At 42.7% G+C, this 21,937-nt stretch overlaps 1 protein-coding gene across 12 annotated transcripts in view; it reads left to right on the plus strand.

Annotated features, from left to right (window-relative positions):
• Window positions 1-21,937, plus strand: part of TSPAN18 (tetraspanin 18) — a 110,670-nt gene that overhangs the window by 52,779 nt on the left and 35,954 nt on the right. For 11 of the 12 annotated variants that reach the window (XM_085548688.1, XM_085548685.1, XM_085548687.1 and 8 more), the window contains one exon: window positions 6,775-6,904. The exons of the other annotated variant lie outside the window; for it this stretch is intronic. The gene's annotated coding sequence lies outside the window, so the exon portion shown is untranslated. The remainder of the gene's footprint in view (window positions 1-6,774; window positions 6,905-21,937) is intronic. 12 annotated transcript variants of the gene reach the window in all.

A 21,937-nucleotide genomic window follows, 5' to 3' on the forward strand; every position in this document is an offset into this window, starting at 1 on the left:
CTCCACTAATGGCCTAACAGACCCCTCTAAGAAGAGTTTGCTCTGACAGTTTAGTGCTGACACACTATGTGAACCAAAGAGCACTCTTTCTGCAGCTTTCAGGGGAGTGGCTTCCTATTTCTCAAGTTTATGGAGATCCTTTGGGAGCTGGCTTTATTCAGTACAGTTGCAAAACCTGGAGAGTGTTTTGTTCCTCCTGTGCCCTGTAATAACAATAGTCCCTAAGCTAAGCTGCCTGCCCTAAGTCATGCATGCTCATGACTTCCATTATGCATCCTGGTTTTGATTAGTGGCTGCTTAAAGCTCTTGAATGAAAGGGCAGAAGAGAACGACAGTGGGATGGAGTGGGGGAAAGGGAAGGTGTTGAAAAACACTAGCAGACAGGGAATGCGCTCTAGAAGTGAAAGCAGGTAAGAGTCCTCAAGAGCACTATCATGAGAAAACACCAGCCAGAAATAAAGACCTTCTTGGTCCTTCTTGGTGCTTTCTGATGCACTCTTATGTTGCTGTGCAGTATAAAATGGCTTTAAGCTTAGCTGTGGAAAAAAAAAAAAAAAAAAAGCCTCATCTCTGTACTTGTACCACATGTTGGAACTGTGAATACTAATACTAGTAGTTTTATTAAGAGCTTTGACTGCTTTTACATTGTATTCCAGAAAATGTCTATTAAGTCTGCTCTGGTGATGAGAAATTTTCCCTTTCTTTCAGGGATCAGTGAGTAAAAAGAAAAGCCAATCTCTTAAAATATATTTTTCTATTTGTATTTTCTGAGAGAAGAAGAACAGAATAGATGTTTCTTTGTTTTCTTTGCCCCCCATTATCATGGAGTTTTTCCTTTGCTGCTGCTTGTCCCACTGACTCTGTGTATTCTCCATTCCTTGCAGTGGTTTTGTGCTGAATAGCTGCCTTTCTTTCATGCAGGCAGATTAAACTTTAAGATTTATACTGTTAAGGATATTTACATTCTGGCATTAGATTCTTCGCTCTTGAAAACCCCATACGTAGTTCTTTAGGGCCCAGCTCTTCACTGACTGCAGTTTCCTCCCATGAACAAGCCTATTCCTCAATGATAGTGTGATTTCTAACAAGGGCAGTTGAACGATACTTCCGTGTGTGCTAAGTGTCTTCTCTGGCTTATGTGTTCCTTATAACACAGAGTAAACTTCTACTGTGGTCTATTTGGATGAAAGCATAGGCAGGGTAACCTGAAGTGCTGTGAAGAAGTCAGTGTAGGACAGCAGAGACCTGGGTGCTGTGTGATGTTCATGTGGGGGAGGAGGCCCGGCCTGTTTGGTGGTGAAGGAGCACATTATAAGTGTAGAGGAAGGCTTCCTCTGTTCCCTGAAAAATTGTCTTCCTTCTCGTTTTATGCTTGTCAGTTTGATTTCATGATCACATGATTCATCAGCCCGAAGGGTTGAAAGCTATGAGACCTGTGCTAGATGCCTGGGACACGATAAAAATGCCAAAATGTGATATGATGGCTTTGTTACTGTGGTCAGTAGGATTTAGGCTGAGTTGCAGGCACTGGAATGGAATTTCACAAGCTTTTACTCTTCATTTCAAGAGGATAATAGGACTGCATTGCATATCCTTTTCCATAGCTGCCCATGGCTTTCTGCGTGGCCTTTACCATTTGATTATTGGGTTTTGTGTGCTTTTTCCTCTTGAAATACTATTGCTAAGTCCTTTAAAATTATTATGTCTTTGAAGAAAAACAATCAGGTCTCAAGAGGCATTTCTGGGGGGCGATGGGAATCTGGAGTTTGTTTAAAGGAAGGGGATCTGGAGAAGTTAAAGCAGAGAACTCAGCTATGCAGAACCGATGATGCATTCCAAAAGATAATTGAAGAGCTATACTGCTCTACAGAGTGCTCTGTTCTATATTATTATTATTTTTTCACTTAGAAATCTTTTGAAGCACCAGAGTCACACACACCTATATTATATACAAACCTGTGGGAACCAGTGACCCATGTCTCTCTCTTGGAGTGAACAAATGATATTAATTCTCTCAGCAGCAATCCAAGCCTTTCTAAATGAACATCTTTGCCGCCACATGCTTAAAGTGCTTGTAGCAGACATACACAGGGTATGGCGTCTCCAGCGCCTGTTTTCTTTCCACCCTTGGATGCTTTCATAATTCTGGGAACATCCTGCACAGAGGTGTCTGTGTCTGCTCAGGTGGATCTGAGGGAAGAGGTATGAGAGACAGATGAGAGCCCTAGAAAAATACTGATATAAAACAGCTCAATTACCAGAGCTAATGGAGTTACAAACCCATGTGTGACAGCACAAGTGCCGTGCTGCAGTATCCCAGAGAGCTGTCAGCCCTTTAGTTATGTGAGGATGATGCAGTGGTGGTGGACCTGAAATAACTGACAAAAAGCCTTATTTCTGTAACCTGACAAACAAGCTCAATGTTTACGTACAACAAATGCTTCAAATCCCTATTAAAAGAAGTAAAAAGAATAGAAATGCAAATGTTTTTGTTAGACACCCAGCTTCCTTCCAGTAGGTTATTCAATTCTATTGCTCAGGAAGTGCCATTGGTTTCTCTTTACATTAGGTTTAGGGCACAGAGGGCATTTGGATTAATGAGAGGCAAAAATGGTGGGAAAATACTCTGTTATCCATACCCTTTGGTAAGTCTGGGTAATTAGTGAAACCTTTGCAAGCAGTAGCTTTCATTTCAGTGTAATTGCAAAATAATTATCTCATCTGGTAGGGGTATCATCTGTGTTGATTAATGACATACAGGTAAAACACAAAACACCTGCTTCAGAAGTATACGAGCTAGCATGGTTTCATCTGACTTGGTCAGCTGAATACCCTGCAACTAGGTGTACTACATGTGAAACAGCACAAAGCAGCATTTGCTGTTCATTTCAAGGGGGAAATCTGCCTCTTTGGGGCAGTTTTTGGGCACTGCTGAGAATGTGTTGACTTTATTTGTTTCAGAATCCATAAACTTACCCTCTGGAAATGAGAATTAAGTCAGCAGGTTGTGGGCCTTGTTTTTTAGGGATGAACTTTAGAATCTGCAACAAAAACAAAAACCCCAAACCAATAACAATAATAATAATGACAACAACAACAAAAACTTACAGAGAAAGAAGAAAGATGTGAGAACAGGACGGGAAGAAACAGTGATTTCCATGCTAAAGACTGGAGATGTTCCCCTCAGGGCTCTGCCCCTGGTTTCCTCCAACACTTCTTTGCATTTCTGCTTGCCATCTGCAGTATGGGAAATGTTAATATTTCCTGCTTTTTGTCTTTTTAGGCAGCAAACTCTTTGGGCACAGCCTCCTGGGACTCTTGTGTCACCCGTGTCTCTAGAAGGCAGAAAGGTGTCTGGAGGCACACTTTTGGAAAGAGGGCCAGTCATTTTCTTTTCTTTCCCCCTTCTCACCCCTCCCCACACACCTTTTTTTATTTATTTTTTTCTTTTTCTAAAGGAACTCCTTTACCTTAGTAGCCGGGGAAGTTCATGCATTTCTGAAGTTAACCTGTTAGTAGCTCGGTGTGAGTGTCAGTGGGCTCCACAGGTACCTACTGGCAGCCATCCACTGTGGCAGTGGTACTGCAAATGCATCTCTGTTTACTGTTCTTCTGTGTTGGTGCTGTTCAGTAGGGCAAGCTGAGGTCTGGAGCTGGAGCTGCATCTGCTGCTCTGGGAATGCCAAGCCTTGCATCTGATCTGGAATGCCAATGAGCACATATAAAGCTGTTAATGTCTGTGTGAGGTTTTTTTAGTCCTCATTACCAACCTAATAGAATGATAATTCCTCGGCTGCTGTTCCAACCTGTGGGATTTTACCCACTTAATTAATTTTCTTTCTTGCTAAGAAAGCTCTCGTTTTAATGCAAAAGGAGCCTTCTCTATTTGCTTCTAAGGGACTTCTCATATCTATATCAAAGGCAGTGAGGCCCAAAGACCCACTCTACTCTCCTACCACCTCTCTGCATTAAAGTGCAAGCTTGTGCCATGACCCCAGAATGACAAACTGCTCTCCCAGCGCCTTCTGGGAGTTCAAAATGCCAGCCTACAGCACCTCCCCAACCTGTCAGCATGTCTGCAAGCTGTCTTTGTAAATAAATACAGATATCAAACAATAAACAGATGCCTTTTTAACATGTGCTGTTTCAGGCTGTAATATTCCTTTCTGCTACAGCTTGTCTCAGCATCTGTCAAGTCATTGCCAGCTCCACAGCTCCCTTTCAGTTGCATTTAATGCACAAAGATTTGTGTTGTGGTGGGTATAAAATAGGATGAGGAGCTGGCTTGTTTTACATCTGTTTTGGCGCTACTTGCAATTTATAAAATGTGAAACATGAATGCTTCTGTGTTCCTTCCCATCTCTGTGTCAGGAGATAGTGCAAACTCTTGTTCCTTATGCTTGATCAAGTGGCTTTCTGCAGGGATGTGTACGATTACAGAAGTATTCAGGGATGTAAAAAAAGTAATTTGAAAAATGTATCACCATCAGAGCCCTAAAGTGAACAAACACCAAAGTGGGGGAAGAAGCTGTGAATCAGGGTTGGATGGAAAAAAACAAACAAAACCCAATTCATTCCAATTGACTCCTTATGACCCATCAGACTAAAAAGGCAGGGCCCAAAGCCCCAGGGGTGCACCTTAGTGCAGTGCTGTGGGAGGGATGGATGTGAGCTGCTGGGCTGAGTCAGACTCTTTATCTCTGCTAGTAGCCAGCAGGGGTTAGAGAGAATATACAAGCAGGGCAGCTAATCAGGAGAAATGCCAGGGTAAGCTTCTGTTTATTTTTGTTTTCATATTAAAAATGTATTGATCCCAGATGACCCGTAATCTATGGGGTTAACTCCTCTTTTGAGAATTCACCTATGTGGTTAAAGGAAGCTTTGGATCCCATGATGCTACAGTCCTGTTCTCTGTCCCTCTCTGTCAACCCTATAGAAAGTTCCTACTTTTTATTGTCCTCATCCACTTGTCACATATGCTGTTCATTTTGCTGTAGGGAGATGCAAAGGAATCACACTAATTAACAAAAATCAAACTATTTACGCAAGTGGCAAGTCCTGAAGACAACTCTGTCAGGTTTTTTTGAGATCTACTGAGAGAAAGGAGAATATTCCCTCTTCCTGAGATGCTCTAAATTAGATTAGATAGGGTCATAGCCGTGCAGAGAGGGAAGGCACGATCCTCCACTGGAGCAGAGGATTTAGGTGACCCAGAGTATCTCCTGTTTTCTAATGTACCTTGAAGAGAGATGATTGAAATCTCTCATCTGAGCATGTATGCACACAAGACAAAATGCAATGTTAGCAGCCCTAAATGTATTAGATCCCTCTGCTCTTGATCACAGTGGTACATCAGCTGTAATAGTAATAGGGAAAGAATGGATTTTGCCTACAAGGGCAACATGGTTCTCCCCATAAATAGAAAGGGAAAACTGGTACTAAAAATGTCTTTGAATGACATTTCTGATGTCTCTTAGTAGTTTGTTCACTTGCTTGTGGCACTTTGGGTCTAATGGTTTCAGAGCACATTACAAAACTGAACAAATCTTTTCTTTTTTCCCTGTCTGTCTCTGAAAGCTGGAGGTGCTGTCCAGTAACATCTGTCTGAAAGGGCTAGGATCGAGTTCAACAGGGCAGGGTTCTGTGGGGCAGCTGCCTCTTTGTCCTGGTGCTGCTTTCTACACACAAGCACTTGTATCTCTCAGATACTTTCACTTCCCCTTTTAAGAAGCCAGGATGTGGTTTGTGCAAGTGTGTTTGAAATGCTGGTTTGTACAGAGCAGGGAACAGGCTTGTAAACAAACAGAATAGCATGGTGAAGCACAGCTGAAGAAGTGTGAGCTCACTAGGGATGTGGGCCCGAACAACCGCACAAGTACTGGCTTGACGTTCCCCTGCTCAGATCACATATAAAATGAGCACCTGTGATGTGGAGTTTTGGCTGCTGCCCTGCCTGAGTGTCCTGCAGGGAGTGCTTGCAGAAGGGACCTTGCCCCCAACTTGTCACCTTCACCTTGGGAGAACTGTTGAACACTGTGGTGCAGTGGAGCAGCCTGTGCTCCAGGTGGGCATGTGCACAGCTTTGGGATGTTGTCGGGACTGGCTGTGCCAGAGGATTCTTGTTATGAGAGCAAAGCAGCGAGTTACATGGGGATGGAGAGGAGAGGAGCAATGCTATGAAATGGGTTTGCATGGCGCCAGCTTAACATCTGAATTGGAGCTGTCAGGGAGAACGAGATGCAGGCTCAGTGCTGTTCTCTGGAGAGATGCGCTTACAGAGAAATTGCTCTGTTAAGCACTGGCTCCACCTCTGCCCCAGGTCTGTCTGACTTCTGCAAGGGGAAGGCTGACAAGGGCAGCTGTTAGCCATCCTCTCTTCCCATTGGCCTTCCTTTCCTTTCTCCAGGCTCTGATTTACCTTCTCTTGCTTGCTCACTGCTGTCACCACCTGAATATCTCCCACCGAACCCTTCTCCTCCTGGCTACATTGGTATATTTAACCCACACTCCTGGCCTCTCTGTTCCATCACCTTGCCCTCTTTTTCATTTTCCTGTTGTTCTCTGGTAAAAGCTCTTTTCTATCATCACTAAGTGGAATGAAAAGTTAGATTTGTCTTACAGAGTTGCCAGAGTTTTTGCCACACCACATGCAGGTGTGCAGAAAAGAGTTGATCTTTACCTGAATAGGAGGAAGTGACTAAGACAAGGTCACAGTCCTCCTTGGGCACATTATCAAGGTACCAGTCTTATGTGTGTCACTGCTGTTTCTGACAGGTTGAGCAGCCCAGATCACTGTACTGGGGACCTGAAGCAAGGAGACTGACTGATGTGTGTTTAGCAAGGCCTGACTTATCCCGGTGACCAAGCACTTCCCTGGAAGCCTGTCCCTCTGAGCAGCACACAGGTAAGAGGCAGAGCTGCTGCTGCTCAGACTGTGCTTCTGCTGGGCTCTGCCTTGTCTGGGGCTTGCTGCAGCGGGCTGAGCAGAGGGTTTTTCCATTAACTTGGCACTGTCACCCCTGCCTGACATAGCTGTAGAGGTGGAACTTCACATTGTGTTTACAGAGCAGGAAATGCTTTTCATCAAAATTGTACTTCAAGAGGAGCAAGACTGCTTGTATGGATAAGATAAATATAGATCAAAAGTGTGGGAGGAGTATACTGAAAAAAAAGAAAAATCATACATATGTGTAAGCTATTAATAAAGCAAAACTTAGACCTTTTGTTCTAAAATAACTTCATATTGAACATTATCTTAATATAAACAGAAAGCTTTTTAAGAAAAGGAAGAAAGAAATGTATGTGGAAGAAAGTGGTTAAGTAAGAAATGAAATGAACTGTTTACTTTTTGACCAGGGAAGATGTTTCAGGTCAACCAAAAGTGAAAAGAAAAACCAAACAGAAAAGCCCTGTAATTCTGACTGCGATGACTCATGGAAACCAGATCTAGAAAAGATGAAGCTCTTTAGTCCAAACCCTTAATCCCCTACTAGTATGAAACACTGTTCCCAGCAATGCCTACCAGTCCTGTTTTAAATGATGGGATTTTCCCTTGTCCCTTTGGGATACTGTTCCACAGTCTAATAGAATTAATCTGCTTACTTCTCTTTCAACCTCTGACCACTGCAGATGCAATTAGTAGTAGGCAATGGGAGGATTCTGTTTCCTATGCTGTATTATGAAGGCTTAGGGCTGTATTGTGTTAAACCAGACATCGGTAGCGAGCGTGCATGCAAGAGTGTGGCTTATCTGTCAGTACTCATTACAGCCTCATAAACGTCTTTGAACTAGAATTCTCAGACTCATAGGAGCTTTTCTACAGTCGTAATTCAGGATCTGATAAGGCATGGACTAATGTATTTGAATGCCTGTGAGAAAAAACAGTATGATTGGAAGCTAAAATTAAATGCGGTCTCATATGCTGCATGAGCCGATTTGAGTCTGTATTTCTGGAGCATTCTCCAGCCTTGCTTTTGATTTCTGTCCTGAACAAACTGGTGGGATCTGTATGAATTGATTGATTGATTGATTGATTGATGTGTCAGTGGTGATGGAGGAACCAGTGCACCTTTTCAACTGTGAATTTTAGGACTTGAATAAAAACTGTGAGCTGCTGCTAGCAGAAAGTTTTTAGTGAAATAACCAGTTAAATATAAAGCCAAATAAATTGGAGATGAAAACCATAGCTGGTTTTATTTAGCCTGTGTTGCCACTCATCAAGAAGCTGAGCTTTCTTCTGTGACATTTCACCCGTTTCGCTCCCTAGATTTGGAAGTGTTCTAGCAGCAAGAACTGTCACTCAGCTTCTCAAGCACATGGCTGGGGTTTGGACCTGTTCACACAGGGAGGCTCCAGCACCAGCTGATCTGTACAGACTGATGCTTGGATTCATCCATTCCAAAAGTGTATTAAAGCACACGATCAGACTGGAAGCTATTGCAGTGTAGTTGTTGATGGGTGTCTGACTAAGAATGCAATGTGAAGCAGGGGTCATGAAGAGCCAGGCCAGCATTCCACACGGCCTTATCCACTGGTATTAAGGGAGAAGTTACAATCCTGTTCCTCCTCCCTTCCCGTAAATCCCTGACTCTAATGTGCCGTACCCTTTCTGGACTATTTCTTTAAATAGAAAGCCTCAGTACAAGCATATCCACTAGTTCTGCATTTCATTATTGAGATAAGTTAATTAAGCCTATTAAAATTTGACTGGTTCACCTGTATTTATTGGATCAGAATTTCTTAAACTGAAGATTGAGTTACAAAGCTTTGACGTGTTCTGTGAGTCCAGTGCTAATTTGCCCATTATTTTTAAGTGGTTGAAATTCTTTTCAGGCTTGGTGTTTGGCTGCTTCATGTGGTTTTCTAACATACTTTAACGGATGGGAAGGTGGTGACTGAAGCAGGGTGCAATGATCCATAGCTGCATACATTCCCTGCCCCACCTTTTCCTGGTGAGCTTCATTCTTGCGGAAGTGTCAGTAAACCCAAGGCAAAAAGCTACACTTTCTCCTTCACTCTTGCCTTTTTCTGTTGCTTGCAAGTTTATCTCGCTTCTCGCTTTTTAAAAGCACTGCATTAGCTAGGGGGCTGTGAAGTAAAAAGCATTCTTTAAATACAGATGCTGGTGATAGTCCTTTTAAAAGCTGCATTTCTCAAGCTGGGAGCTATTGACCCCTTTCAGTGCAGTCACAAAGAAATCCAAGAGGAAATGGAGGGTGAGGACCAGCAGGGGATATATATAGATATATATATATATGATTTCCAGCTCCCCCCCAAGTCATCTTCTTACTCCACCTCCTGCCAGACTGGCTATTGTGTGAGACCCGCATGGGATACCAGTCACCATATAAGGAGAATTGCATCATGCTGCATTCTTTCTAAAAATTGATTTTTTACAGTTGCTTTACTTTTTTTTTTCTTGCTGAAAATTCTGATCTAAAGGAAAACAGCAGACTCCAGAACCATGTGTACAAAACTGTGCAAAACTCATGGGGTCTGAAGATCATCCTCTTGTATGAGTAGCTGGGAGACAGTCTTCAGCACAGCTCCCTGTGGTTACCAGCACTTCTGACTCCCTGGGATGCCCTATAAAATCAGCTGACTTTCCTTTAAGAATCTATTGATTCATCTTGTAACAATCTGCCTATTTTACTGTAAGAACCTGTTAAAAATCTGTTTAGCAACCAGTAATCTTGCAAACTTCTTAAAAAACAAAAGCAAACAAACAAAACAAGGAGGAGCAGAAAAAAAGAATGTTTCCTCTTAGAAGCAGCAGCATTTTGGGTTTCGTTTGCCACAGTAATGTCCTGGAGTGGGTTTGCAACAGGAGAAAGGAAAATACTTTCTATTAATGTTTTCTGTTGCAGAATATTAGTTGTTTGGTACTATTAAGAACTATGTATGCATTGGAAATCAACCATTTTTTCCTTTCTGAAATGTTGAGACAATACTTAAACTGCCATTTTCTGCAAATTACATGTGGACTTTTTGAAATATTTAGTTTTTAGAAGGCATTTAAATTGGGGCCGCATTGACTAAAGGAGAGAGATAGCATATTTGGGAGGTTGTTATTTTCTGTGAGTTCTCTTCAGACTGTGACTTGAATTGCTTGGAAAAGCTGTGCTACTCTCATCCCTCTGCAAAATAAGTCTTCCAGATAACCTTCTATTGTGAAAAAATTGCCCTTGTACTAAATTGTGAGAGCTTCCTGAGATGCTTGAGTTTGCATCAATACAGAAGGGGAATGCCCTCATATAAAAACACATGAAAACTCTCTTCACAAAATGTGATTTGGTGCCTCCTAAATACTACCCACTGTGATATAAGAATATGATATCATGGACAGCGGATGGTATTCTGAGTTCTCAAATTACCATTGAATTGGCTCATGATTTTTGGCACTTACACGGTTGTCATTGGCCATTTGAGTTGACATGGTACGAATGCTCCTCACTGTTGCAAACTCAACCATATCATGGGCAAGGTGCTTTGCCAAAGGATGATGGTGTTTGCTCATGTGCCAGGGAAGGGAGGCAGAGCTGCCTTCCAGCTCTGTGCTGAGCCCTGGAATGATGACATCAGCACTGTGCAAAGTGAGCTGGGCTCTACGTCTCTTAGGCTGAGACCTCCATAAGGACGTCTGCTTTTATTTGTGAAATAAGTGAAACCTGGGACTTAGTTTAAGAGGTAGAATTATTTTCCGTCTGCAGAGATTTCTCAGGGAGCAGATGCGTAAGAGGTGTGTATATGCATGTATTGGAAGCTTTTTTCCTTTAGCTTTTGAATAAGAGCTGGGATCAGTAAAAAGTGCTATTAAAATCAGTAGTACGTATAATATTATCTTGTCAGAGATGCGGTGGGTTTTGGCAGTTGTTCATACACTTCCTAGCCCTGCTCCTCGCATTCTGACAGGCGGAAGCAGCTTGTTTCCTGTCTGCCTTTCTTTCTCATCTCTACAGGGATGGTAAGAGGTTGGATTTGGTGATCTTAGAGGTATTTTCCAACTTAAACAATTCTATGAATTTTTGAAGAGAGCTGGTAAGTTTTCTGCTGTAGAAACTTGTGATTAAGGTATTTTATTTTGTGCAGAAACTGGTATTTTATTTTGTGCAGAAACTTTGCATTCATTTTCAGAGAAACCTGAAGTTTCTTGGTTTTCTTGGCTGTTTTGTTTGTTTGTTTTCTGGAGGGTTTATCTTCTTCTTTTTCTTCTTTTTTTTTAATTCTTTTTTCTGTTGCTAATCCTTTCTGTGACAAAACAGGAGTAGGTAAGGGTGAAAAAACAGAAGTAATCCAGAAATAATGATAAACTGCCCTCTAAAAGTGTCTGTATCTCCTACTTAAAGAAAAGAAAGCAAAATAACTGACTTATTCAAAATAACTTGAAGAATATGAAAAAACTTGAGCACACTTGTACTGGACAGTTGGATGGTTCTCAGGAGCATGTGGCAGGAGCGGGAAGGTACAGATAAAATGCAGGCGTTGTGTGGCTGGATGATACAGTGGCATACAGTGGCAGTGCTTTGCCTGTATTTTAGCTTTAGTGCCCAGCCTATGGAGGTCTTGAGCGAAACTGAGCTCTGTCTGCAGCTATTTCTTTCCTGAAAAAGCACAGCACAGCACTTCTAGGAGTGGACCAACCCCCCAGTAGCACATACAAAAATTAATATGTTCCACAGTAGTTATGTTTAAGCAACATCAGCTTCCTTTTTAAAAATTATTTGTGAAAGGTTTATTTTCACATCCTCCAGCACTCACTAGGTGTTAATTTTCAGACTTGCTGGAACACTGGCTTGAAGTGTCAAAATACCTAAGATCTGTAATGGGCTTGGTCCTTCCTTGCTGCTTGGCATAAAGCATCCGCTGAGCACAGGAGGGTAGGAGGATGGTTCTCCTGGGAACTGCCTGTGCTGTAATTGTCATCTTGAGCCTCTTCTGGCAGCTTTCCCTGGCAACCGTTGATGACAGGATATTGCAGTTTGTGGCTATCTGACCCCACTCATTTTCCCAAGTTCTGCAGCAGGGCAAGTTATGGGGTTTGGGCATTCCCAAATTTGTGCTCTACAAATGACATATTTCAGGGCAGAATTTGTCACGGAGTCCTCAAACTGATCCATGCCATTTATAATCTTTGTGACTGCAAAGTACATTTCAAGGAAGCTAAAGTAATATTCTCAATTTAAAACTATTTCTCCAGTAAGTATTTAGTCAATGAGAAGACAGAGAATCTCTTTGTCCGTTTTTTCCCATGCTTAAGTATTCAGCTTTTAGGATGGAACTAAATGTTTATCACGAGCTATTGGCTTGTTAGCTGAGTTGACTTTAGTGTATGGATTATGTTACTGGAAAGTGGAATCCCTTGCCAGAACTGCTTTTGCTGATCCATTTCCCTTTCCGTATTCCGATTTTGCATGTTATCTGGTAGCTGCACTAAGACCAAACTCTTACTGCACTGATGAGAACCAGGAGTTGGCATTCTGCTCGTCTATCTCCTTCTGCCAAAGGCCAGTAGGCAGAAGAGTGTGTACATTTTTACTATTTACATGAGTGCAGTTTATGGTCATTTGAAACACCTGAAGATCAGCACATCAAAGCTCTGATTCTCCTAGTAGCTTAGTGTGACCCCAGTGTGGATAACATTCAGTACATTCAGATCTGGTTGGAAATGAGTCACTTGCAAAACTTATATCTAAACCAGAATTCAGATGTTTCAGGATAGCAGTATAAACCCCTATGGACACTCAGTAGTGCTTTTTCTATTGATCAAGAGTAATGGAAATTGATTAGAAGTGTGGCAATCCGTTTCTTTGGAGAACAGAAAATAAGCTGTGTGTATCAGACCTATGATTCACACCTCTGAACTAGATTGTTTTGTTATGGAAGAAGGAAATTATGCAGCTTCCCCCCCCCCCCCCCCCAAATCTTCATGGAGGCTGTAAATCTTTGTGCAATCAAGTTGAAATTAAGCGAATTGTTTCGGTCAGTGAAAGGGTTATATATATATATAAGTTTGTAAACATTCAGATATTTGATTCCAGATTTTCTTTAAGGAGCACAGTTTTGTTTTAGAAATGTCCAAGCCACTCTTTTCAACTTTTAAAAACCAAAACCACATTTTCCTGTTCATACACGATCCAAATGTTTTATAAGAAGAGTTTGGTTTTGTTTCAAGAAGTGAGGGAATGTTTTTCTAAAGAAGAAAGTTTCATCTCAGGTTGAACTAAACTGGGCAGTTGGGTGAAGAAATGTCTTTGTGTTGCTTTGTTCCAGAAAAAAAGTTTTCCCAGTTCAAACTGAAGCATTTTTCCCCTCCCTCCCAGCCCTACCCCCCCAACCCCCAACCCCCCACCCCTCTTTTTTTTTTTTGTTTCCTTTTTTGTTTTGTGGTTTTGTCACTAAAACTACAAACTCTGTTGATCATCCTGACATATTCCTTCTGATGGTACTGGCACGGTCTTGTTTTCTTGTTTTGTTTTTTTTTTTTTTGCATGCTTGTGGTTTCTTGCTGGAAGGGCTTGAGTTTGTTTGGCAGGAGCATGGCACTTAGGGCTGTCCTCCTGCTCCTTTTCCTGCTGCAGAGGTTGCTGTTGTCCCCACAGGTGCAGGTCACCTGTGTGCCGCAGCTTTCTTTTGTCCTTCTTCCCCATTCAGCTTTGTTGAGTTACTGATCATTCCCAGCTGCAACCAGGGAATAAAACATGAGTGCACCTACTAAGCACTATTTTCTTTGCTAATTCCCTCTGAACATGTCCCAGTGACTGTAGCTGGGCATTGAGTTGACTGCTCTCAGCATCCATGGTGGGCCAATTTGGAGACATCCAGAGGACATTGCCTGTATTCTGCCTCTCTTGTTCATGTCCCTCACACGATGCCTTCTTTGAGGAGCAGCTCTCCCCTTCCCATCCCAAGTGATGCTATTGCTGAGGAATGTTGGATGGAGACCATTATATACATAATGGAGGTGCTGCTGGATTTGGGGTTTGGGCTTGATTTAAAAGGGAGGAGACACGGGAAGGAAATGTTGTTTTTAGTGGGGACCCAGGCTGTAGTGCACTGCAGAGCTGCTTGAAAAGTGCTCAGTAAGCAGGGAGGTCTGCGGGTGCCGGGAGGGGGGCTCAGTGAGCCTGCAAATGTTTCCATGCAGTGCTCGAGGCTGCTGTCCCAGGCACGTACTTTGTTAATGCTTCTGGGGTAGGTGCTTTGGGAATAATCAATCAGTGTCGCTCTGTGTTTCTTCCCTGTTGGAGCTGCTCTGTCTTGTTCTCTCGGTGCTACCCATTTTGGTTTTAATTTCTGCACGGAGATTCGAATCATGCAGGCAGGGAAGTTTTGTCGTACAGTGGGCTAAGGACTTTGTCTCTACAGCACTAAAATGTGTGTTTGAAGTTGTAGGTCCTGAAAAAGGCAGCGGTGCTGGGGTTTGCTGAATGTACTCCAAATGTTTCAGTGGTTTCCTAGATCAGGACAAAGCTGTGCTCCTGGCTGCTGTGAGCTACCATTTGGAGCACCGGAAGGACCTTCCCTGTCAGCTCTTAAGGGTGCCACACCTCTGATCCATCACATTTCCCACCCTTCCTCTGCCTCCTTTCTGTGTCTCCTGATTCTTTGACGTAGCCAGGCTCTGCTGCAAACAGCTGCTTGTGGTTGTGCTTTTGCTGAGGTGATTCTGCAAAGGGCTTTTTTTTCTACTCCTTTCCCCACCACCACCCCATCCCCCCAAAATATAAGGACATGTAAAGGGAAAGGCTATAAAAAAGATTTGTGTAACTCAAGACAGTTTTTGTACGTGTAGGAATGAAGGAATTTTGGTAGGATGACTGGCTGACATAAAAGATCAAGACAACTTTGCCTTCCCTCTGAGTGAATCAGTGGGTAAACTAATTAAAAGCCAGAAGTACACAATACCCAGACATAGGCTGACACTTCTGCAAGCAAATGTTTCTAGAGATGGTGTAATTGGATGGGCAGAACACACTGTGTTTTGCAGAGGATTTGGCCTCCTGACACTACAGCTGCACTTCACAGCAGTAATGGGAGCTGCATACTATGAGTTAATTGACTCAAGGGCACCTGCATAATGTGCCCTGTAACCAGTCCCTTCTGATGTTCCCTGTTAATGCCCACAAAGGAGCAAAGAAGGACCATACCCATTTTTTCTCAGGTAGATTTTGCCTGGAGAAGGCACAGGTTCAGGAACTGAGTGCTGTCTCCTGGCTGGTAAATTTGGGAGGTTACTGTAACAGGAAACAGACCTAGGTGAGAGCTTGCGCAGTACTGAGGAGTAAAGGAGAAAGTCACAATTAAGCTGGAGGACAGGCCCTGACACCTTCCCAGTCAGCAATGCTGGGAAACCAGGGAATGTTCTTTTGTTTTCAGAAGGTAGATAGAGTCCTTGCTTTATGCTCTGCCTTTATTTGTTAAAATGAGGATGTATAAAAGAATCCTTCTCACTGTTGAGGTCTGGGGGCACTGCAGGGGCTAAGAGAGCTTTATCACTACCCATAGCCTGGAGAGATGAGGAGGGAATTAAGCCCTGGAGACAGGGGCAGTAATCACCTGGTGCAGCTGGCCAGCTCAGGGTTTCCTTTTATTTGCTGCCATTATTATTATTTATCGTTATTATTGATAGGAGAAAAGTGCAAGCCAGCTGCTCAGTGCTGAGGTGTGAGGGCTCCCGCAGGGTGAAGCGCCCCATGCCACTTAGAAAGCCAGCCATTGTGCTGTCTCTTCAATAAGCGTTTTATTTCACACACTTGTTCTGAGCCTCCTGCTGTCGCTCATGCTACAACCACTGACAAGTAGCCTGCCTGGCAATACAGTGTCGGAGCCAGAGAGCTGCCTTCCATCTAGCTGGGCTCTGGGAGAACAAAACGAAAAAGACAAGTGACTGTTGAATATTTGAAGTCAAGTGTTTCCTCTCAAACATGGAAATGCTCTTTGCACTTCATACACATCACTGCTTGGTGACAGCAACTGGCTTCATCATGCATTATTCCTGTGTTCAGATAGGGCCAACTGTGCAGCAGGAACTTTCCCCTTGCTTCTCGATGGAGCATTTGGAAAGCTCATCGTTAGCAGTGTGTTGTTGTGTAGTACATAGATTATATAGTACATAGTCCATAGATTGTATAGTAAGCCTTTCTTATGACCTTAGTAGGCACTGAGTTGGCTCTCGTGTAGCTTCCACGTTGGGTTTCTAAAACATATCACAGTATTCTCTGGGAGATGGAGCTCAGCAAAGTTTGTCTTGTGTGAAGACTGGCTCATCCTTGTAGCTGAAAAAGGAGAACACCTTATTTCCACTGCAGCAGTATTATAAAGTGCATTGTTCTAATGTTGTAACACTATAGTGGAAATGATAAGTTGTGGCTTGAACCAGTGATTGAGCACCTGGTGGAAGGCAGGGTCAACCCAGGGGAGCTCAGGTGCATGCATTGCCCCTGAGTGACTGGAAGGTGTGGATATTGGCTCCCAGTAAGTGTTGGCAGTGAAGGTGATGGTTTTTTACTGGAGTTCCCTGCTTAAGTGAGACCTTTTAAGGGTAAGCAGCTTTTTTCCTTTGTTTCTGCAGCTGCTGTGTTTGGGCTTATCCTTACTTGCTGCAGCCTAGGATTTTGCCACCCTGCTATTATTGCTGTGCTTTCCATCACACTTCAGCGTTATGCACACCTTGTGTTTCTATTTATGTATGTATGAAGAGTGGCAGAGGTTTGAAGGATACAGCTCATGGAGACTTCTTGTGACACAGCTGTTGAAAAAACAGGCTGCAGGCTGCAATCTGTTCTGCCTTGACTTTTCTGAGTGGAAGGGAGGGAAACATTACATATTCATAGGCTCTGTGTGTGTAGAAATATACATATATACATACATGCATAAATGAAAATACGGACACAAAGCCACTGATTGTCAGCAAATTACACTATTCACAGAAGCTTAGTATCTGTTTGAAGCAGAAGGTGCAAGCCTCTTTCCTGCTCCTACTGAAGGCAGAGTTGGCTATAAGATTGCTGTAAACTGGTATGGGGCTTTCTTTTCAGATCGATGAATTCCTCCTGTCTTGACAAATGGATTTGTTGGTGTTTTATCAGTTCTTTTGTGTTGATAAAACAAAGTACATGCAAGCTAAGCGTATCAATAAAATACTAAGTATTAGCCAGATTTTAGTATTAACATCTAAGACTCTTACATTAAGCAATTTACACCATAGAAATTTTACTTAAAACAAAAGCACATCCCTTTTCCTTCCCTGTTACTTTCTGTCTGTGATGTGTTTTTGTGTTTCCTTTTGTTTCATGTAGGCGGGAGGCAGTAGGGTTGCATGATTTCTGGAATGAATGAGTGAATGAGAGGAGTGGATGTGTACTCATTTCCTGCTGAAATGAAGGTTGGAGTAACGTTCTGGGATTCTGAGGTTTTGGGGAACCACATTAGCATGGAGGAACTTGAAAAGGCACTGACTGGGCAAAGATGAAATTCTTAACCCCCCTCCCCCCCCCACACACACACAGACCTGTGTGAGTGACAAGACTGAGCTGAATGTTGGGAAAGTACCTTGTGGTGGGCATTACTGGGAGTGAGAGGAATTATCACTACTTAAGAACCTCTGTATGGGAAAAAGTATAGCTCACAATATACACAAGGATAAACTGTCATGGAACTGCAACAAACTCTCATTAAAAGAGCTGTTTGAGAGAGTGAAAATCAGTGTTAGCTATCCCATACAACATCCCATACATTGTCTTTTCCTAGCCAACCTGTAAAAAGTGGCGTGATGGTGATTGAATTGGACATATGCAATATTAAAACACTGAATGGAGATAAAGTACATGGTTTCAAATTTTATTTCAAACATATAGAGGGTGTTGGTTTTTTTCCAGATCACATACAACAGGTAGATCCAGGGGCTGTAGAAAACTTGAAATCTTGTCTCATTTTATGTAGCAATTCCACGGGTACAGTATTCACTAAAGAATTTATCAGTCTGTTGAGCTTCAGATCCTTTGGGAAACTAAAAACGTGAAGCAGGCAAAAAGGCGGCGCCAGAAGAGGCATGATTGTTTTTGTAAGGTTAAACAATTAACCTCTCTTTCTTGATTCAGCATTATCCAAAATTCCAAACTGAACCTAATGAAAGAGAAATGGTACGAGATTAGTGGACTTTTAACTGCTGTCTTTCCTTCCAGCTGTAGGCCATCAAAGACGTATAAACCTTCATTCTCTGTGGCTTTATTGAAAATGTTCTCTTATCCTTCTGAGTGATATTGAAGGGATGGGATGTTGCAGCTGAACATGGGCATGGCCTCAGAGTGTTTGGCTCCTTTTTCATGACATTGCAGAAGCTTCTTTTGCCAATTACTGCTTTTTGTTGTTGTTCTTTTGAGACAATATGCTTGGAAACCAGAAGGTCTTGGATGCCTTCAGTGTGGTTTCTGCGACAATGGTGAGTTAATGTAGTGGAGACTTTGAATATGTACATTTGGAGTTGGGTAACCTAAATTCAATTCTTTAAATACATAAGACTGTGTATATCAGTGTATGAGAACCAAACCCACTAGCAACTCGGTAATTAGATAGAAATAATTAGGAACTGAATGCAAAATTTGAATGCAATTGTAATTTACAGGAGTGCTTGTTAAGAGAAGAGCCAACACAAGAAATCTTGGCTCTTAGCATCACCAGGAAAAAAGCCTCTTTATTTATTTTGGCCATGTAGCAAGCAACCCCAGTGATGAGTTGCTGGAAACGACATGTCTGATTTATTGCCCACTGAAGCTGAAGTATCTGCTACGGTTAAGATGATTATAACTGTGTTTAATTTTATTTTGGAAAGAGATCTGTGTGTGTGTGTGTGTGTGTGTGTGTGAGAGTTCTGGGTGCAGTTGATTTCTGTGGCTAGTTCTGGTCCTTAAGCAATGCCAGCCTGGGCTGGCAGTGGCACTGGTGCCTTCCCTGCAGTTGAGGCTGAAGCTGGTCTGCAGGAGGAGTGCCCAAACACAGTGCCCCGTGCTTGCTCCATTGCAGCAGGGCTGAGCTATATGGGGACTGGTAGATCTGGCAGGGCAAAAAGTCATGTCATCTGCCTGATGTGAATTCCTGAGAAGTTAGGTGGGGTCCATGCTCCCTGCAGAAGCTTTCTGCTGTTTCTGCTATACCAGCAAGTCTGCAGCTGGTTTTAGTGACTGCATTGGAGTGTATCTCCCAGTGTCCAGTTGCAGTGCTCCATGCAAGATAGTAACATCTATCTGCTTAGTTCTTTTATATGCTCTTTTTTTCCATAAGTTCCCAACACACCCACATGTTCCAAGCACATTTCCTAACCTGTACAAAATCGGATTGCATCCCTAGATAAGCATAAGCCTTCACTGTGACAAATCCCATTTCCATACACTTCATAAGGGAAGGCTGTCTCTTTAGAGCTAAATAGAACAGAAGAGCTGTGAAGGTGAGCTGGGCAGTAGATTGACAAAAAGACAAAGAGATGTCAAGAAACTATGAAATATACTGTGGAACACATGTTTTGAGTTTCTGATTAAGTTATCATACAATTTTTCTATCATTCCTGTTTCTGCTCAGGGAAAAGGGGAAAAAATACCTAGTGAGAGCGAATTATTTCTATCTTTTTTGTACTACCTGTATTGCCAATATAGTTTTGTGTTTCACAGGACCCTGGAGAATATTAACTGGCTTCATGGAGAGTATCTTCACTAAATTGAGTAATAATGGAGAAAAGATAAACAAGCCCCTTATATACTGACTGCTCATTGCAGCTGGCTGATTCTCTCCTGCTCTCTCTTCCAATATCTCTGTCAGCCTGTTGGCAAGGAGCTGAAGCTGTGCCAGCCATCCAGTTAAAATACAAAGTAGCCAGAAGTTTCAATTAACTCAGGTTTTTGTGAACACTTATTGGTCTTTCGTTCCAGTGCTTATAAAAATGTCTTGCAACTCGCTGCTTAGCATTTTGCCTTATTTTAAACCTGCTACTTTATGATACTGATCTTAAAGTGTAAGTAATTTTACAAGTGTTACTTTTAATCGACTGTGTTTTCTATTTCATTGTGTGTTTTCAAATGAGCCAGAGTGGAGAGGTGGTACAGTCCTGGTTGGTTTTAGTTCCATTGCTTTTAAATTTTTTTTCCACTGCTTTGGTTGGTTGTAAAAAATACTGTATCTGAGCACTCAAAATGCATTTAAAAAAGCAAGCCTTTGTTTAGGAAGAAATGGTCTCTGCACTTAAGAGCACAGCTAAAATGTTTGCTGGCCCCATACCTCCCCAGCAAGAATATTCTGTTTTTCTCTTCTGAGTGTAGCTGCTTGGATACAGAACAGTGTTTCTTGTGAACAACCCTGGCCAAGGGAAAGGGCAGGGCTTTTTCCTGCAGGTACTTTGGTCCGTCACAAAGCTGTGGGGCTGTGACACTCTGCAGTGAGGTGTCTGCTTAACCACTACACACACAGATTTGTCTTCAGAAATGTCTGCTGGAGTATGGACCTGGGAGAGGAAGTAGTATGGGGCAAAGTGCCACAAAAAGCAGTGCCTGTATGGGAAGGGCACAGCCTGGGGCTGAGTGATGCTCCCTTTGGATTAAAGGAGCTGAGAAGGGAATGGCACAGGGCTTGGTGCCTTAGAAACACAGCTGGCTCTGTCACCTTCACAGGCAGTGGGCATACCTTGAGTCTCCGCCTTCTGTGTTTTCTATTCCTTGCTTTCCTGAGCAGTAATCCCCCAAGCTCATCTGAAAAACTGTGACGGTAAAATGAGAAGGCAGGAAGATTTATTGAAAATCTTAGTCTGAATGGAGCTGCATTAATAAGACAGCATACCCGATTAAAAAAGACCTCAACATGCTGGAAAATAAATCCCACTGAGTGCTCAGCATCCTGCCTGAGTCACTAATTCCCCAGGGCAGCGAGTAAAGCAAGGAAAGCAGTTGTTTTTATGTAACAAAGCCAAAACATGTCCACTTCTGATGTGAGTCCTGGGGGACGTGTCTCTTCAGAAATGCAATATGAGTTGGTGTTGGTTAGCTGACAAATACACTAATTGATTTATTTTTTTTCCTTGTCCTTTAGACAAAGCACCTACTAATTTCAGTGGGACTCCTGCCCACATGCATTTTGTGGCTGGAGCTGTCCCAAAGCATTTGAGGACGGAGGATTGTTAGCACTGGGGCACGGGGAGGGTATGGATGGGTGAGTCAGATTTTCCACAGTTCCAGCTCTAGCCCCAGCACTGAGCACCAGCAGGACTGTATCCTGTTTCTTCCTCCTGTGTGGCTTCTGCATGGAATCTCCCCACAACTCCTGATGCTTCTTGCCCCCTGCAAAATCCCCACAGTAAGGCTTCAGCACTGCAAGGTTTCTACTAATAATATCTGCAGCTTGTGAGGGAAACAGCAGAGCATTCCTCAGGCTCCCAGAGGCTTTGTAAATACTTGCTCAACTAAAGACAGCTAACAACTCTATTCTGCTTCAGAATCTCACAGATCTGATGGAAATTCTCAGTTTATGATGGGATGAGAGAGGAGACTGCTAATGCTTTGAAATGAGCTGCTGAGGGCTTCAGCCAGGAGCACTGCAGAAAGTGCATGATTGTTGCTGTTCTGATGATGGCAGATGATTTTGCTTTTTCTCATTTACAGTTTTAATGGTTTGCTAATGTCTGATCTAGGAATATTGTATAGCCTATCAAATAGGGGTTGTGTAATGGCAATAGTAAGGGTAATTGAGGTTGTTGTGATAATCTTATTTGCTCTTCAGTTTGTTAATTGAAGGTGACTTATCTTAATATGTGACAGAGAAGAAAGTTGCTCCTCTGTGCTGCCTGGACATCTCAGAGGGAGAGGGGAAGTGTCAGTCTGCACTGGTCTTGTGTTACCATGAGGCCTGTAACAGCAGCAAGCATCTGGAAGTGAGTCAGTGTAGTATGTATCAGGCTTTG

This window comes from Coturnix japonica, chromosome 5 (genome assembly GCF_054131305.1).
Source record: "Coturnix japonica strain WE chromosome 5, WE-NBRP24, whole genome shotgun sequence".
NCBI lineage: Eukaryota > Metazoa > Chordata > Aves > Galliformes > Phasianidae > Coturnix > Coturnix japonica.